General features: G+C 36.6%; 1 pseudogene; it reads left to right on the top strand.

The window, feature by feature from the left end:
- Positions 1-10,701: 10,701 nt before the first annotated feature.
- On the top strand, positions 10,702-14,534 carry LOC128664708 (zona pellucida sperm-binding protein 3-like; annotated as a pseudogene).
- Positions 14,535-17,569: the final 3,035 nt, after the last annotated feature.

Below are 17,569 nucleotides of genomic sequence, written 5' to 3'. Positions count from 1 at the left end.
GTCTTGACCGGTTTTCTAAATTTTCTAATCTCATCATTAGTAGTTTATTCTGCTTTTCTAATTCCATTACTCTCTCATTTAAATTAGTATATCCATCCTCTATATCAGAAATTCTCTGTTCAGATTCTCCAAGCCTTATTTGAAAATTCTTAATCTCCATTGATAAAGATTGTATGTCTCTTTGAACTTCTTTTTGTACCCCTTCTATTTTTGGAACTAATATCTCTGTTATTTGAGTTATTAAAGATACTCCCTCTTTCTCTGGGATATTTTCTCCTAATGCCACTGGTTTTTCTACATATCTATCTAAGGATAGCCTTGTTTGCCTATCCCCTTGTTTTTTTGGTGGCATATTGTGTTTAAGGAAGATTTTTTCCATAAAACCTCATACAAAATACAATTTCCCTATTCTCAATATACTCAATAAGTATTTGATTATTCCCTTAATGTTAACCAAACAAGCTAACAAACATGCTTCAAAATTATACAACCTAAGTACAAATTACTCAAGTTACTTATCTGTTCTTAACTCTATATATAAGTATGTCTACAATCAACATCAATGGGATATAATTTTGTTACGGATATGAAAAAACAATCACTATTTCCAACAAATACTGCAGAAGAAACATTCAATAACTCATTTTTCAATTGTCTTCTATGTCACTAATCTAGTCTTCTCTAATCTTCTCCCACTGTTGCTATGATTCTTTTATTCAATTTTATATTGCTTGGAAAAAAAAAAAAGAGGAGAAACTCTTAATCTATATAAAAGTCTATCAAAAAGTCAGTAGATTTTCATTTATGATTGTCTCCAAAATATTTCGTTTCTTACACAATCTCCCACAGTCTGCCACAGTGGGTCTTTTTAAAGGTAATATTAAAAAGTCCTTAACTGCAATGCATGTGAGAGCAAGGCTCACAGCGTATGTTAATATGCCACTGCCTCTTCCAGACCTTATAAAACTGCTCTTGCAATGTTTTTCTTCAATGACTGTGATGTCTCTTTATTTATCTTTAGTCTAGGGAGACATCAAACTTAGACTTATTTATAAGTCTTTTCTTGCAATGTCACTTCCGTGATTCAAATAGTTAGTGTCATTTCCATTAGCTCTTTAGAAAAATAAAAGAGTAACAGTCTTCCACCAATAACCACAATGTCAATCTTCTCCACAGATGTTTTTAAAAGTATGAGGAAAGTATAAGAAAAGGCAAAGTATCCACATAGAGGAAAGTAACAGCTTACAAATGTGCAGTTAATATCACGACTGTTTGTGTTCAACAATACTTGATTTTTTCCAAAGCTTTTTTTTATGGTGTCTGCATGTTGTAGTACCAGCAAGAAAAACCAGAAAAGAAAAACTTCTTTTTTTTTTTTTTTTTTTTTTCCGATAACAGAGGGTACTTATATATTTTTATATCTTCACTGGGGGAGCTAACCTTATATCAAACCTTTTTTTTTTTAAAAAACACCTTGTAAGGAGACCGTTAGTATTTCTTGTGTGCACTGAGGAACGCAGTTTAAGAGAGAAAGAAAGGTCGGTTTTATACCGCTTTACTCACCAATCTTTATCCTCTCCAAATAACCGCATTGTTTTCCAGTTTATCAGAGAAACCTGGAGAAGCCTGGAAGTGTCACAACTTTACCTTGCTGTTCTTCCTATACTCACAGGTTTTATTCCCTCCAAGTGCCAAGTGCCAGGTGTATATTCATCTGTGTATATTCATCTGTACCTTGTTTTTGTTAAGGTTCTCCCCCAGACTAGTCACCCCTCTTAACTTTTCCAAACTCGAGCTGATACTGAGCTCCGGTGCTACGTTGTTTGTCCGCACCAAAACAGGGCTCCTCTTAAAGGGAGAGTGTGGGCGCCCAAAAACGCCTCTATGGCGGAAAAAGACGGATAATCCACAAACTTCGTGCCTTTCTTCTTGTCTCTGTCCTTTCCGCTCCACCTCTCTTCAGTGGAGTCCGCCCGACTGGAATTGCTCTACCCAGCCTAGGGCCTTGAGGTCGGCGTTTCCCTGCTTAGAGAGACACGCTACCACGGTCCCCTCTAGCCCCGCCTCCGGAAGCTCACGTCACTGCAGACAGCCTCCTCACGTCCACCAGACAGCCTCTTCCCAATCTTCCCATTTAAGCTAAAACATGCTACATATCTGCTTTGAGCTAAAACTAGACATTTGCGTAAAGAGACAATGACATGGTTAAATCGCATTCGCTATCTTCCTATTTCAACTAAGACATGCTACATATGCGTATTTCGCATAAACCAGACCTTTGATAAAATACAAACTAAATGGTTAAATTGCATTTTCAATCTGCCCATTTAAGCTAAAACATGCTACATATCTGCTTTGAGCTAAAACTAGACATTTGCGGAAAGAGACAATGACATGGTTAAATTGCATTCGCTATCTTCCCATTTCAGCTAAGACATGCTACATATGCGTATTTCGCATAAACCAGACCTTTGCTAAAATACAAAATAAATGGTTAAATTGCATTTTCAATCTGGCCATTTAAGCTAAAACATGCTACACATCTGCTTTGAGCTAAAACTAGACATTTTCGGAAAGAGACAATGACATGGTTAAATTGCATTCGCTATCTGAGCATTTAAGCTAGAACATGCTACATATCTGCTTTGAGCCAAAACTAGACATTTTCGGAATGAGACAATGGCATTGTTACATTGCATTCTCTATCTGAGCATTTAAGATAAGACATGCTACATATCTTTTTTGAGCTAAAACTAGACATTTGCGGAAAGAGAAATAAATGGTTAAATTGCATCCTATAGCTGCACATTACACTAAACGTTTAAGACTACAGTGGCAATTGTCTAACTAATTAACCATGTTGTGAACAAATACTCACCAACGAGATACCCAGGTGGAAATTGTCTTTCCTCAAACTGCCGCCACAGGGAGGACAGAGAGAGGATGCGGGCATCATGACAAGCCCCGCCGAAATTCGCACACACTTGCATAATCCTCATACGTGCGTCACAAACATACTGCACGCTGAGGCTATGGAAATGTTTGCGATTTCGGAAGGGCAAGTCATCAGCTGGAGCACGCAGCGCAATGTGGGTGCAATCTATTGCTCCCAAGACATTGGGCAATTCAGCAATAGCAAAGAATTCCCTCTTCAGGCGCCTCCAATCACCATCATTCTGAGGGAATCCTATGTAACGCTTACTGATACGTACCATGGCGTCCAGAAACTTATCAAACACCCCAGAGAATGTACCTTGAGACAGGCCATGCATGTACATCTCTCCTGATTGAAAACTCCCGGAGGCCAGGACGAATATACAACTTAGCATCTTAGTGATGCCAGGGACAGCAGTCCTTATTCGAATATGTGGCTCCAGATGAGGTCTACGAACATTGTAAAGGCCAATGAGCTGTTCGCGATTGAGCCTATACTTGTCATAAACCTCGAAGTCGCTCATGTTTTCCAAGGTGGGTCTTACCCTGTAGACACGAGGACCTCTAACCAGACGAGCCCTTTGTCTCACTCGGAGCCGCCGAGGCTGCCTGATTCTATCAACTGCTACTTGGGCAACAGCACCACTAGCAGCGTCTACCAGATCATCGTCATCCATATTTGCCAAGCTTAGCAGCACAAAGCCAAACAGAAGAGCAAACACAGCGCAAGGAGTAACAAGGTATGCAAAAACACAGAAGCGAATTGATACAATGTCGATCACCATGGACGCTTTGGCCATGTTGTTTTGGGTATTTATAGTGCAATTAGTCCAATGGTAGTGTGTTCGTAATGATTGCTGATTGTATACACTTGTTTGTATGTGAGCGGCGCGAATGCTTTCAAAGTGGGCGGTTTACTTAGGTGTTTGCTGAAATGTTGTTTTCCCCCAATGAATCTCAATGTGAAAGTGTAAAATATCACACATACAGTGCATGTTTGTAATGTTTGTTCATATGCGTAATAAATATTTAATAAACGCGATCTTATAGTAAAAAGCACACGTCCATGCTAACATGAATGAAAGTGCATAGTTGTGTATAATGGGTATAGAATGTGATCGATCAATGTTGCTGCAATATTGTTTGTAAACGATAAAGTAACAACTGTCATCTGTAGTATTTTATATATAAGTGATTGGCGAGATGTCAATATTGTACGCATCCCATTAAAATCGCAATAATACTGAAGATCTTCCGGCTGCCATCTGTAGTATTGTATATATAAATAATTGGCGAGATGTCAATATTGTACGCGTCCCATTAAAATCGCAATAATACTGAAGATCTTCCGGCTGCCATCTGTAGTATTGTATATATAAGTGATTTGGCGAGATGTCAATATTGTACGCGTCCCATTAAAATCGCCATAATAATTCAGAACTTCCGGCTGTCATCTGTAGTATTGTATATATAAGTGATTTGCGAGCTGACAATATTTATTACGCGTCCCATTAAAATCGCCATAATAATGATGTTCCAAACTGTTGTTTACGTAATATGTTGTATTGTAGTATTGAGTGCTAAACTTCTGAAAGGGGTGGTACAGTCCTAAATCTGTAATGTGTATGGTTGAATCTTCTAATGACGTCATCATATTATTAACCTGCCTGTGTAGTTATCAAATCCTCATTGTGTTGTTGTATTTGACTACATTGTTATTGTGTGATGATTAAAATATAAATGTGTGCTTTGATTTTATTCTAGATATAATTTTTTTATGGGAGCAAAGAGCATCCTAAATCTGTATTGACAGCACTTTACTACAAACACAAACCCTAGACATTACAGATGTCCAAAAAAATGTACTCCTACCTTTAAGAAGATTAAGTGCAAAAGATTAACATTATACCTCTCATCCTCCTTCTCTCTACATCCTCCTTCACAACCTTACAACTTCTCGCTCGTTTCTTTCCCATCTCTCTTTCCTCACTACCCCACTCCCCCCAAGTTCTTTCACAGAAATGGCTAACATGATATAGCAATGTTATTTGTGAATGGTAAGATTTTATTGACTTTTGTTATACATTTGCTTGTTAATGTTAACTGAAAAATTTATCAATAAAAATATATTTAAACAAAAAATAAATAAATATATAAATGTGTGCTTTGTGGTTGCGTGATACGTGTTATGTACATCTACGTATATATTGTGATTGTGTCCCACATATGCTGACTTCTCTAAAGCGGTCTCGCATTGTTGTTCCTTCCCATAAAGTGACAGCTGTAATCTGTTGTAATGATGTTCTTATTGTACGTAATTCCTAATGGTATATTGTGAGCGAATCATGATGTTAAAGGTACAGTAAAATCCATATTTTCTGTTTCCTGATTCATAGAGAGAATGTAATGTGTTTTTCCCCCATCATATGAATGCACATGTATGAGTGAATGGTGAAAGTAATGTATGTGCATCCATGAATGATCATGTGTTAAGCCTATGTAGATATGCTGTTGCTGCAAGCATATGAGTTGAATAAATGAAATGCAATAATAAAGGTAAATGAGAGGTGTTTCCCATTGTCTACTGTTTGTGAATCCTGAAATGTTTCAATTATTTTTGTGTCCGTTTAAATGTGATGTAATTGTTGAAAATGTTTGTTACTAGTGATGTTGATTTGTAGTTGATGTAATGTAAAAGTATGAAACAATTTAATGTTGTTATGAATTTCCCATAAGTAAACTCCATAAGTCCACCATAGGGAAATAGCCATTTCTTGATCTATTTGTCATAGCTGGGTCTAACGCAGAAAAGCATGAGTTATTTTCCGAATTCTAGCGCTGGTATTTAGAGTTTTTTTGTCTACGCTTTTTGCGTGCGTTAGGGAAATCTGTCTGTCGGGTGCACGAGCACGTCTTCCCCATAGAAGTCAATGGAGGCTCAAAATGTTTGTGTAAATAATATCCAAGACTGGTTTTGAGCGTAAAGTGAGTGACGTCATGGTCTTGTGTGAAAAAGTATCTAAATTGTGTTCATTTCGTAATAAAAAAATTCTTTGTGTATGTAATGTGGTGTATATTGTTTGTATGCATCGATGAGTGTATGTTTGTGATAATATCATTAGTTAGATGTAGCTATATGAGTGTCTTTTCCCGTCTGTCAATGTAAGTCAATGGCAAAATGGATTTGTGTTGTTATTTTTTCTAACACCTGAGATCTCGCAACTTTGATCTTTTCTATTTTGATGAAAAAATATTACATATGAAAAATAAATATGGGGCTCCATGTACTAAGCAGTCAGCGAGCTACCCGCAACAAATCTCGCGTCAAAACTCGCAAACTGATATGTACAAAGCCGTCAATTATGTTAAAACTCGCATCTTTAAAATTGTGAGCGTACTTATCCGCCAAACCTCGCTACCTCTCCATTTTTCACTGTAATTAGACACATTTGACCACCAACTCGCCAAAAACGAATGTACTAAAAAATCTATTTGTCCGCTCGCGTCAATCTCCGCCCCCACCTCGTTATTTTTGCCTCGCCACCTTTTAGGTGGCGGGCAAGGTACAAAACAATAGGAAAGTCACTCTAGACGCCAGTCTAGACATATATAAAAGGCAGTAATATCAGCATTGTACTTACATTGTTCATTTCAGCAGCTATGGAGAGAATTCTGTTTTTGTTTATTCTCCGTGTGATGCAAATCCGGGCTAGAAGACAGAATACTGGAAATGTAGCTAATCGTATCGTTAGAAGAAGGAGAGTTCGTGTCCCCCGTGTATTCCTTCCACGGGTTGGTTTGCACGCTTCTTCAGCTGATCAACATCCTTTTTTCCTGGACCCTGGGCACTAACAGCATCGCTGATCCTTTGCCAGATCTGCTTCCTCCTAGAAAAATTTGTCTGTTTGACACGACATCCAAACAAATAATCATAAGAGTCAATAATCATGTCAATCAAAACGACGTTTTGCTGATGAGAAAAGTGAGGATTCTTAGATTTTGAAGCGGTTTCAGATCCAGATGAAGCCATATCGAATTTGTAAATAAAGATCACAAAAAAGAGCGCTCTGTTATTACTCTCCAAAAATTTTGGAACAATAATAAAGTTGTTTAGAAAAGTTGTACATTTATAGGAGCAAAATTCTATTCCCGCGACTACTATGACGTTCATGACACCTTACATGTCACGTGTTAACAATTGGCCAGACAATTCAACTGAAAGTTAAGTACATCAGCTTAGTCGCGGCGAGCGAGGCGTCAAATTTATCAATATTCCGCCACTGCTTGCGGCGGGCTAGACGTGTCTATTTATTGTGGGATTATTAGTACATAGCAACAGCGGACACCATTTCGCCCGCGGCGAGTAACGGCGAGTTTAGCCGCGTCTAAAATGACGGATGAATTGACGGCTTAGTACATGGAGCCCATAGTGAAGTGTTTGTATGAGTGTAAGTGTACTTTGTGTAATATTTGTTTTGTGAATCGTGGATGTTTATTTTGTTGGTAGATGTTAACTCCTGGGTCTGAGCTGTCGGTAGAGATTTGTGCGTTCAGAGATTTTGGAGTGTCGGTAAGTAAACTCTAAATACCAGTGGGGGTAAAAAGCAGCGTTAGAAGCCCTATATGCTGGTTTTGACGGCTAACGCAGAACTCTAAATCTAGGTGACTGGTAGCAGTGTTTGCAATTATGTATAGCATTGCTATAAACATTGTTGCAGTGCAAACACTACTGCCAAAAGGCTAAAAACACATGCACACTTCTGAGCTCAACCATGATTACGCTTTAACAAAGAAACCTATTCAAAATTGATAACAGAAGTAAATTATAAAATTGTTTTTTAAATCTAATGTTATATCCAATTGGTTTGAATTGACCTTACTATCCCTTTAAATTTGTACATTTAGATTTTATACATTCTTGTAATATATTACACACTTTCAAATCTTACCCAAGCCTAAAATCCTTTAAGTGATCCCTTTCTACATATCTCAAAACAGAATGCACCTGTCATGGTTGATTATATTTGTCCCACATGTTCTATGTTAATTTTTGTATATATTGTCTTTTAATATTGTTTTTGTATTTTATTGTACCAATGCTATGTTTTGTGCACACAGGACATACTTTAAAACGAGAGAAATCTCAATGTATCCTTTGTGGTAATTTTTTTTAGAAATAAATACATTTACATACTGTATGTGCACATAATTGTTTTCTTTCTTCACCTGTTCAGTAAACCTTTATAGCCATAAAGTGCTTCCTGTAGCAACAAGTAGTCTGCTTTATACTCTTGCAGATCACTGACAATGTCAGGAGATTTTCAGACAATTCTAGATCACAGAAAAAGAAACAAAAATCAGGGGAATTTATTTATTGATTACACTTCCCCTATAGATTGTTTACAATGTGATAAAAACTGATATCTAAATAAAACTGAGCAAAGTATTTGAATACATTAAAGGGACATTAAACACCAAAGAAATACTAGATATAATGATGCATAGAAAGAAAAGATTAGTCTGAGAATAACATGTAGATGTATTTTTTAAAGTTTCATTAGCTGTTTAAATATTGACAAAATAAGTGTAAAGTTTTAGTGTCTATGAAGCAATGGGAGCTGCCATGTTGTAATTTAGGTACTTACCATCTCTTCTGTGGCCAATTAGAGACAGTTATACATAGGTCACTACAGTGTGCAGTCAATGGCTGTGTGGAATTTAACAGTGTTCTGCATTTCTAATAGGAACTTAAAAGCTCACAATTTCAGAATGGAAATACAGGAAAAGGGGACAGAATAAATAATATAAGTATATTGTAGAGTTATATATATATGTGTATATATATATATATATATATACTGTATATATATATATATATATATATATATATATATATATATATATATATATATATAAAATCATTTTTATTACAATCTCAAAGTGTTTAAAGGAACAGGAAACTTTTATTTCATGATTTGGGTAGAACATACAATTTGAAACAACTTTCCAATTTACTTCTATTATCAAATTTACTTAATTAACTTGTTATCCTTTGTTAAAGGAATAGCATTGCACTACTGGCAGCTAGCTGAGCATATCTAGTTAGCCAATCACAAGAGACAAATGTGTGCACGCGCAAATCAGCAGCTAGCACCCAATAGGGTAGGATATGTGCGTATTATTTTTCAACAATGGATAGATACCAAGAGAATTAAGCACATTTAAAAATAGTAGTGAATTTAAAAGTACTGAATCATGCAAGTTTAATTTTGACTCTCCTATCCCTTTAATATCCCTTTAAAGGTTCATTAAACACTTTTTTCTTTCTTTCATGATTCAGATAAAACTTTAGGCAACTTTTCAATTTACTAAAATGAGCAAATTTGGTAATATTAGTAAAAAAAAAAAAAAAAAAGCACACCTAGGTAGGCTCAGGAGCAGCTATGCACTGCTGAGATCTAGCTGAACTATTTGCCTCTTGTCTTTGGCTCATTAAAGGAGCAGCAATGCACTGGGAGCTAGCTCAACACTGGGATGAGCCAAAGACAAGTGGCATATAGTGCAGCTAGCTCTCAGCAGTGCATAGCTGCTCCTGAGCCTATCTAGGTATGCTTTGTGACAAAGGGAATGAAGCAAGTTAGACAATATGAATACATTTAAAGGTTGTTTAAAATTGAATGCTCTATCTGATTCATTAAAGTTTAATTTTGACTTTAAGTTCTTAAGAGGCACAAACATTTCTTTAAGCTCCTTGAGGAAACGTAAGTCTTATTGAAATAACGGTAATGAAGAAAAATACTATATATATATATATTGTTTTACATTAGGGTCCAATTTACAGAACATTATTTTTAGTAAGACTTTTCTAGAATAATCAGATTATAAACTCTGTGCGATAGTTATAGTAATTGTAATCTTGTATTACCTAAAGTGTTGTTTACACAGGAAAGCACTATATATATATATATATATATATATATATATATATATATATATATATATATATATATATATATACACACACACACACACATATAAACTTATGGGCTACATAATGGATAACCAAAATATTTATAAACAAACACAGAAAAAATAATTCAGAGGTTAAGTAATTAACCTTTTAAAGCCGTTATGCCGTTCCATTCCGTCATAATTAGACTGGGCTTTAAAGCCGTTATGACGGAATGGAACGTCATAACTAACGGCTGTCCTGAAGCCTTCTGTGCTTCAGGGATTTAATCGCGGTCTGGAGGGCGTTCCTAGGATTGTAGGGACGCCCCCCAGATGCGATCCAATAATTGAAATCTCGCGATCGTATGCACGATCGCGTAGTTTCAATTTGTCTACATCGGAACAGTTGTTCCGATGTAGGCACTTTAACCCTGTCACGAAAGGGTTAAACCAGGGGAAAATAAATATTGGATAATTTGTAGGCTTAAGAATTGCAATAGAAGATCAGGTGTCTGTGATTAGCTGCCACAGGTGAAATCTAAAAGCAATTGGATGGATGAGTATAAATATTTCTCACCTGGAACATTTCCATGTGCTTGCCTAGCTGTGGTCAGAATGGGTTTGTGGGGAAAGCTGAGCTGGCTGTGCTTGTGGTAGTTAGTATATCCTGCCAGATGAATGTCCCTGCTCGTAGCTGGAGACCAAGGGAGTAGCTATTCTGCTCAGTCTGGGTTTGGAGCTGCTCAGAGATATGATAGGTGGTATCCTCAGGGTGTTGGTCAATCTAGACAGCAGCCTCAGTACCAGCCTATCAGTGTGCAATGTCAGGAGGCCAGTATGGTGGTCACAGTGCAGAGGGATCTGTATGGAATTGGGAAAATGGTGAAAGCCTCAGACCTTACTCTAGGACCCCAGAGCTGCCAGCCTAGTGCCCAGAGTACAAATCTAATAGTAGTTTTTCAAGCTGGACTTGAAGAATGTGGCAACAGCTTACAGGTAATGATTTGTAAAGATCTTAATTTATACATTAATATAGTTCTTAATATGCCCTAAAAGTAAGCTTGTAGGAGATTATGTAACTGTTTTGAATTGGGGTTAACCTTAGCATCTGGTTAAAGGGACATGAAAGCTAACCCTTTTTTCTTTCAGACAGGTCATACAATGAATTTCTATGATCACATTTGCTGCATTCTCTTGGTATCCTTTGTTGAAGTAGCAATGTACTACTAGGAGCTTGGTTTAAAAACATTGGGTGAGGCATATATGTGCAGCCGCCAATTGCCAGCTAGTTCCCAGTAGTGTATTACTTAAGCCTAACTAGTAGATATGCTTTTCAAAGGATACAAATAAAAAGACAATAAGAAATTTGGGAGTTGTTAAACTGCTTTTTTTTTTTTTTTTTTTTTTTTTTTTTATTTGAATCATGAAAACCTAATTTTGACTTTACTGTCCCTTAAAAGCAAAACATGCTTTAATATGAGAGCACATAAATTTACCCCTGTGACAGGCTTAAGGGGAGACTTAACCCAAACTTTTATTTTGTTATTCAGAGCATGCCATTTTAAACAACTTTCTAATTTTAATCAAATTTTCTTCATTCTCTTAGTATTTTAATTTGAAATCTAAGTTTAGATGCCGGCCCATTTTTGGTGAACCTGGGTTGTTCTTCCTGATGGGTGGATAAATTCATCCACCAATTAAAAAAAGTGTTCAGAGTCTGAACCAAAAAAGCTTAGATGCCTTCTTCAAATAAAGATGGCAAGATAGCGAAAAAAAAAATGAATAGAAATTAGAAAGTTGCTTAAAACTGCATGCTCTATCTGAATCTTGAAAGAAAAACTTTGGGTTCAGTGTTCCTTTAAGATGGAATCCAATCTAGAGAAGCGAAGCATTACTGCGACGTGTGTGTGTCGACCAATCCCCAGTTTGCTCCTAGAAGTGCATTGCATGAGTTTATACTTTTGGTTAACGTGGTTTTTCTACCAGAAGGAAACTTACTGAAACTGCATGGAATTTACAGGCATCAGTAAATGTTAGTTTTATGCAATTTGATAACTTTTCTTATAACTAGATATTAATCACTACTATTTGTCAGAGTAAAAACATTTTTTTTAATTCTTCTCAGATGACAGCTGAATTCATGGTCTACAGCACAAACCTGAACTACAACCCCACTCCAGCTGGAAATTCTCCTATCATAAGAACCAATGCTGCTTCTGTCTTAATCCAATGTTATTATCCACGGTGAGGGTGTTTGGTTTTTTTTTTTTTTTTAATAAAATAAAGGCATATTATATGCAATTATCTATATACTTCACTCTATAATATACCAAACCACCTCAAAGTGCCTGCCAGATCTGATCACACACAAGTATCTTTCATTCTGTCTAACAATGAATATTAAACATTGACCAACCCTATATTAGATCTCATTTCACTAGTCTGCCTCTTTCTACAGACATGGCAATGTGAGCAGCAATGCCATCAAACCAACATGGATGCCTTACAGCTCTACTATTTCTGCAGAAGAGAGATTAGGGTTCTCTTTAAATCTCATGAACGGTATGTAAGTTTGTACTCCCTGAAGAAAGGGTGTTAGAATTCTGTATTTAATACTTTGTGCTCTTCATCAGATGACTGGTGTGCTCCAAGAACCTCTACAGTCTTCCGACTGGGTGACGTCTTCCATATTGAAGCCTCTGTTGATTCTGGCAACCATGTGCCTATGACAGTGTTTATTGATAGTTGTGTGGCCACATTAAATCCCAATGCCAACTCTGATCCCAGCTATGAAATAATCTCTTAATGGGTGAGTCTTAACAGCTAGTAAAGCTAGGCACTAGCAAGTCTATAGTAATTACTATAAATCCTCAATTACAGGTGCTTGATGGATGGGAAAGAGGCAGATTCCACATCTGTATTCATGTCCCCAAGGCCCCAGCCAGACAAACTCCAGTTCACGGTTGATGCTTTTAGGTTTACTGGGAGAGATGTAGCCACTGTAAGAATAAACTTATTAAAATTAATTATGGGCCTTTGAATATACATCTTGTTAGAATTGTTTTTTGTTTTTCTAGATCTATATCACTTGCAGCCTAAGAGCAGCAGCAGCTACCCAGGTTCCAGATCCTCTGCATAAAGCTTGTTTCTTTAGCAAAACCAGCAATACGTGAGTAGCCAACGTAGTAGTTTGGGATCCATCTTACTTTCACTTGCTAGCATGGAGACTTATAAAAAGAACCAATATTTTACGAAGTATGAGTGTTCAGAGTATGGTGTTCACAACGAAAACTAATATCCATAGGGATCTACAACAATCTTGTCTTTCATTACATTTTTTTTGTTTATGTGGGTTGTTTGCTAAAGTGAGTCTGCGCAAAAACTAAAATTTTGCTTTTTTTAGTGTATTAAGGTCCCCCCATTCATAATGTAATTTTTTTTTTTTTTCTGTACTTATTCACTGGCCTAGAGATAGATAGATGGGATATATATTTTTTTTTTGCTTTTAAATACACTGACATGTCCTAAATCATGTTTCTTTTACAGTGCCATTAGAAGTAATTAGTTTAATTTACAGTCTTTCATTTGCTTTTGCTTGATAAGCATACCTAGGTAGGCTGAGGATTGGCAACATACTTGGAGGTAGCTGTGCCCATATGTCTCATCTGAGCTTGTTCCAAGTTGTCCTGCTGCTCCTACAAACGATACCAAGAGGCTAAAGCACATCTTTTAGACGTAAATTTAAGCATAAAATTTTAAATAGCTTTATCGGAATATTAATGGGTCACAATACCTTGCCCACTCATTATTATATTATATATATTTTTTTTGTTAAATAATCTGAACTAATTTATTGACAAAGCAGATTGAAGGAAGTCTGGTAGCCTGTAAAAATTCAACATTTTCATCTTTATGTATGGTCTGAACTTATTTCAAAAATGTGTTTGGGAAGGTGGTAGGACAACTGATTTCCCACTATCTTTTGAATGCTTTACTCAAGCACAAGATTATAGCATCTAATTCTTTAGACTAAGATTAATTTGAATTACTAAATCTTGCCTCAAGAGTCACACTAAAACAATATGGGATTTTATGTGGTATTTATGGCCTAATTTGTCACAGTTGGTCCCCTCTGGAAGGTACCAGTGACATCTGTAGGTGCTGGGAACTGTGTGGCTTTTCCTCAGAGCAGGAGGGTTGGCCACTCCTCTCAAAGCAGAGGAAGAGGAAAGAGACAAGCTGGACCTGGTAAGTTTGCCATGATCTTGAATCTTTAGTGGTTAGTACATCTTTCTCTTATTAAAAGATCATATGGGACAAACTCTCTAGTGCATTTCTCAGAACTGCGTTCATACATCTATAGCTACTAATATCCTATACTTTCATGGTGCTCTACATGCACAACTAGATTCTCATTTCTATTACAGATTCCAATGTAGAGGAAGAACAAAGCTTGGCCATTCTAGGACCTCTACTGGTAATTGGACCAAACCATAAGAACTTATTGGCAGTGACTGAGGATCCGGATTCACTGGAGTTGTGGATATGGGTGGCAATAGGTTCTGAGTCTTGTTGTATTGGCTGTTTGTGCTGCTGTAATAGGCAAACATGTAGTTAAGAAACACAACCTGCAGGCTGAACAAAAATAAAGATTTGTTTTTGATAATTGAATTGTGTAGTTTTTGTCTAAACAATCCAATCCTTTTTATTAAGACCCATCCTTTCAAATGAGTGAAGTAGAGGTACTAGCCATCAAAAGGCACTCCATTGCCAGTAGTAGGTATGTCTTGGCTTCATTGGGAAGTGTTTATGGCATTGGTATATTTAAAAGGTTCACCCTACCAGTGCCAGGAAAAAGTATTGCGTTTTCTGTGTGGAACACAAACCATTGTGCTCAATTTTTAGTTTTGCGGTAGAAATTGTTTAAATGATTGTAAGCCTAAATTAAAAAAATTATGCTGTTTGTTTTTTTTTGTTTTTTGTTTTTTGTCAGCTGGTGCAGAGTAACTTCATAGCTAATGTGCGTTGCATAGATCCACCCATAAACTACTATAATTTAGCTAGAACGATTGTTAAATGGACACAAGTCAAAATTAAACTCGGAGCATGCAATTTTATAAACACTTTCCAATTTACTTCCATTAATAAAATGTGCACTCTTCTAACAAGAGAAAATGTGAATATGAAAATTCACACGTTCTCTTGGGTACCATTATTGAAAAGCCTACATGAATAGCCTTAGCAGCCATGTTTTACTTAGAGCTAGCTGTTGGTGGATACACACTTGTATTTTGTCATTGGCTTGCCAGATGTGTTCAGCTATCTCCCAGGAGTGCATTGCTTATCAGAAACGGACTCTAATCTAGTTTCAGAGGTTAAACACATGGTTAGATACAAGCAATAAAATGTTTGTTTAGCACTGCCAAGACTGGTTAAACCAGTCTTCTAATCCCTTCCCTCTCACATGCATGAAATTGGCATATGAAGAATTTTACAGCAAGTAACAAAAAATAAACTAGGATTATACGTAACACTTAAGCACCTGTTTAGCAGGACACCACAAACTCAATACAATTACACAGCCTGAAATTGTCAGGTTAAATATAGGGGGAATATCACTTCTAACTACATTCTTGAGGCTGCTGCAATGGAGAGAACAATGTATGTAGACAATTTGTGGAAGTTTAATTTGCCAAAACACTAGAGTTTCAGAAGTAGGTGGCATTTTATGAGGGAAAGATCTATATTTTATTTTTTCCCCCTTTGCTTTATCAGTGAACAGACCTAGAAAGGCCCCTGTGAAGCTGGAAAAACAATTCTGCAAAGTACCAGCACATGAAGTCTCATGTCTTAAAGGGACATATTTGATATTCGGACATGTAGTTTCCAATTTGCTCTTGTTCTATGGCTTTCTTTATTGAAAAGATCCCTAGATGGCTGGAGCCCTACATGGCAGGGCATAGGGCTGCCATCTAGTGCTCTTGTAAAACTGACACAGTGCTGCTGAGATTAAATCCCTGCTTATCAACAAGATACCATACCAAGAAAGGACTTTTGATAATAGAAGTAAGATTGTACTATCTCTTACTCATGTCCACTTAAGCCCCAGCCAGACAAAGCTTCAGTATATAAATAAGGGTCATTAAAGCTGTTACCAACTGTGACACACTACTAAGCTGTCTTGCTTCCTACATTACCTGGTATTCTATAATCTCATCACCCCCCCCCCCCTTTACCTGAGACGTCTACATACTGGAGATTTGCATTTTTCAGTGAACAGAACTGCCAGATGAAGAAGTTAGGAGGCTGTTTTCAGTATTCTACAAAACCAGATCTTAGTGCTTCACTTGCACAAGAGGCTATTTTGGCTCAGGCAGAAGAATATTGAAAGAAAAAGCCTCCTACTTCTGCATTTGACAGTAAACAAAACTACTGAATCTCTCTCTTGCTACAGTTCAGGGTAACAGATGACCACAGATTTATTCCATCTGAGTAAGAATTTTGAATGGTGACAAATGTCTGTCCCTATCCTCAATATACAGAGAAGAAAATGCACAACATTCAAATAGGCTACACTATTAATGTCTGTCAAAGAAAATTCTAACTTTTTTCCCCCCCAAACTTCTGCAACACAATAGCTGGTTTGTGGCATTTTAAAGAAAATATAGGTTATAGAATTTGTCTCTCTAGGGACCATAGAATAAGTAAAACATCTAAATACAAGAGAAATGCATGTAGTTTTTTTGGCAGGGGGGTTGTCTCATCACTGATAAGCAACAGTCCATTCAAATACAGACAGGTTGAATTTTTTATATATACATTTTTCTAAACTCCTATGTTGGCAAGGAGGACCACTATTAATGTGAGTCAAAAAAGCAAAAACTCCTATGTTGGAAAATTTGTATACATTGCACTGGTGTTTTGAATCAAAGCCATTTTTGTATTATACTTGGCAAAGAGAGTTAGTGTTTTTACAGTCATAGGCTGTTTATACTCAGTGCACCCACATTTAAATACCACTCAGACAGCAGCATGTTTGTCATACAGGCCTCTACCAGCTTTTTAAATAGGTAAGGTGTACAAATTTGGCTGCACTGGCTATGTGCAGCATGTGTTCATATGACCCTGAAACCACTTCTACAGGAAGACATTCTAGCATGCCCCTTTTTATGGTTTTGTGTTAGCTGTCCCATGTTTTGGGGATGGTAATCCATACCAAGATCGTATTACCATGTAAAGATATATCTAATATTTTTTTTTAATGGTCAGGGTCTACAGATTAGGCCTGTTGATTACCTAAACCAACATGACTATGGCTTTGTCTAATGTATATAATTTCAAAGATGTCATAATTGGATTTACAATTAAAGGCTGACAAATATTAAGGCTTAATTACTTCTGAGCTTTTTAGTAAACCATTTTCTTTGAATACCTTGCTACATGTAAAGAGTTCACTCTAAACATTGCCAGTTTGGTATAGCTAAGGATCAGTTTATTTGCATTAAACGCAACTGCACAGACTTTAATTATTTTATTTTTGTTAGGAAAGTGAGGAGTTGAAATTACGCCTTCATCAGAGGGGCTATTTCAACCACACTATAGAAAAAGCATTTAATGAAGTTAAGGACTTGGCTGATAGTAATATTTGTCTTTTTATTAGTTTTCTTTCCTGAGACTTAGTTAT

Source organism: Bombina bombina, chromosome 6 (assembly GCF_027579735.1).
Source record: "Bombina bombina isolate aBomBom1 chromosome 6, aBomBom1.pri, whole genome shotgun sequence".
Taxonomy (NCBI): Eukaryota; Metazoa; Chordata; class Amphibia; order Anura; family Bombinatoridae; genus Bombina; species Bombina bombina.
This window is presented reverse-complemented; position numbering and strand designations above follow the sequence as displayed.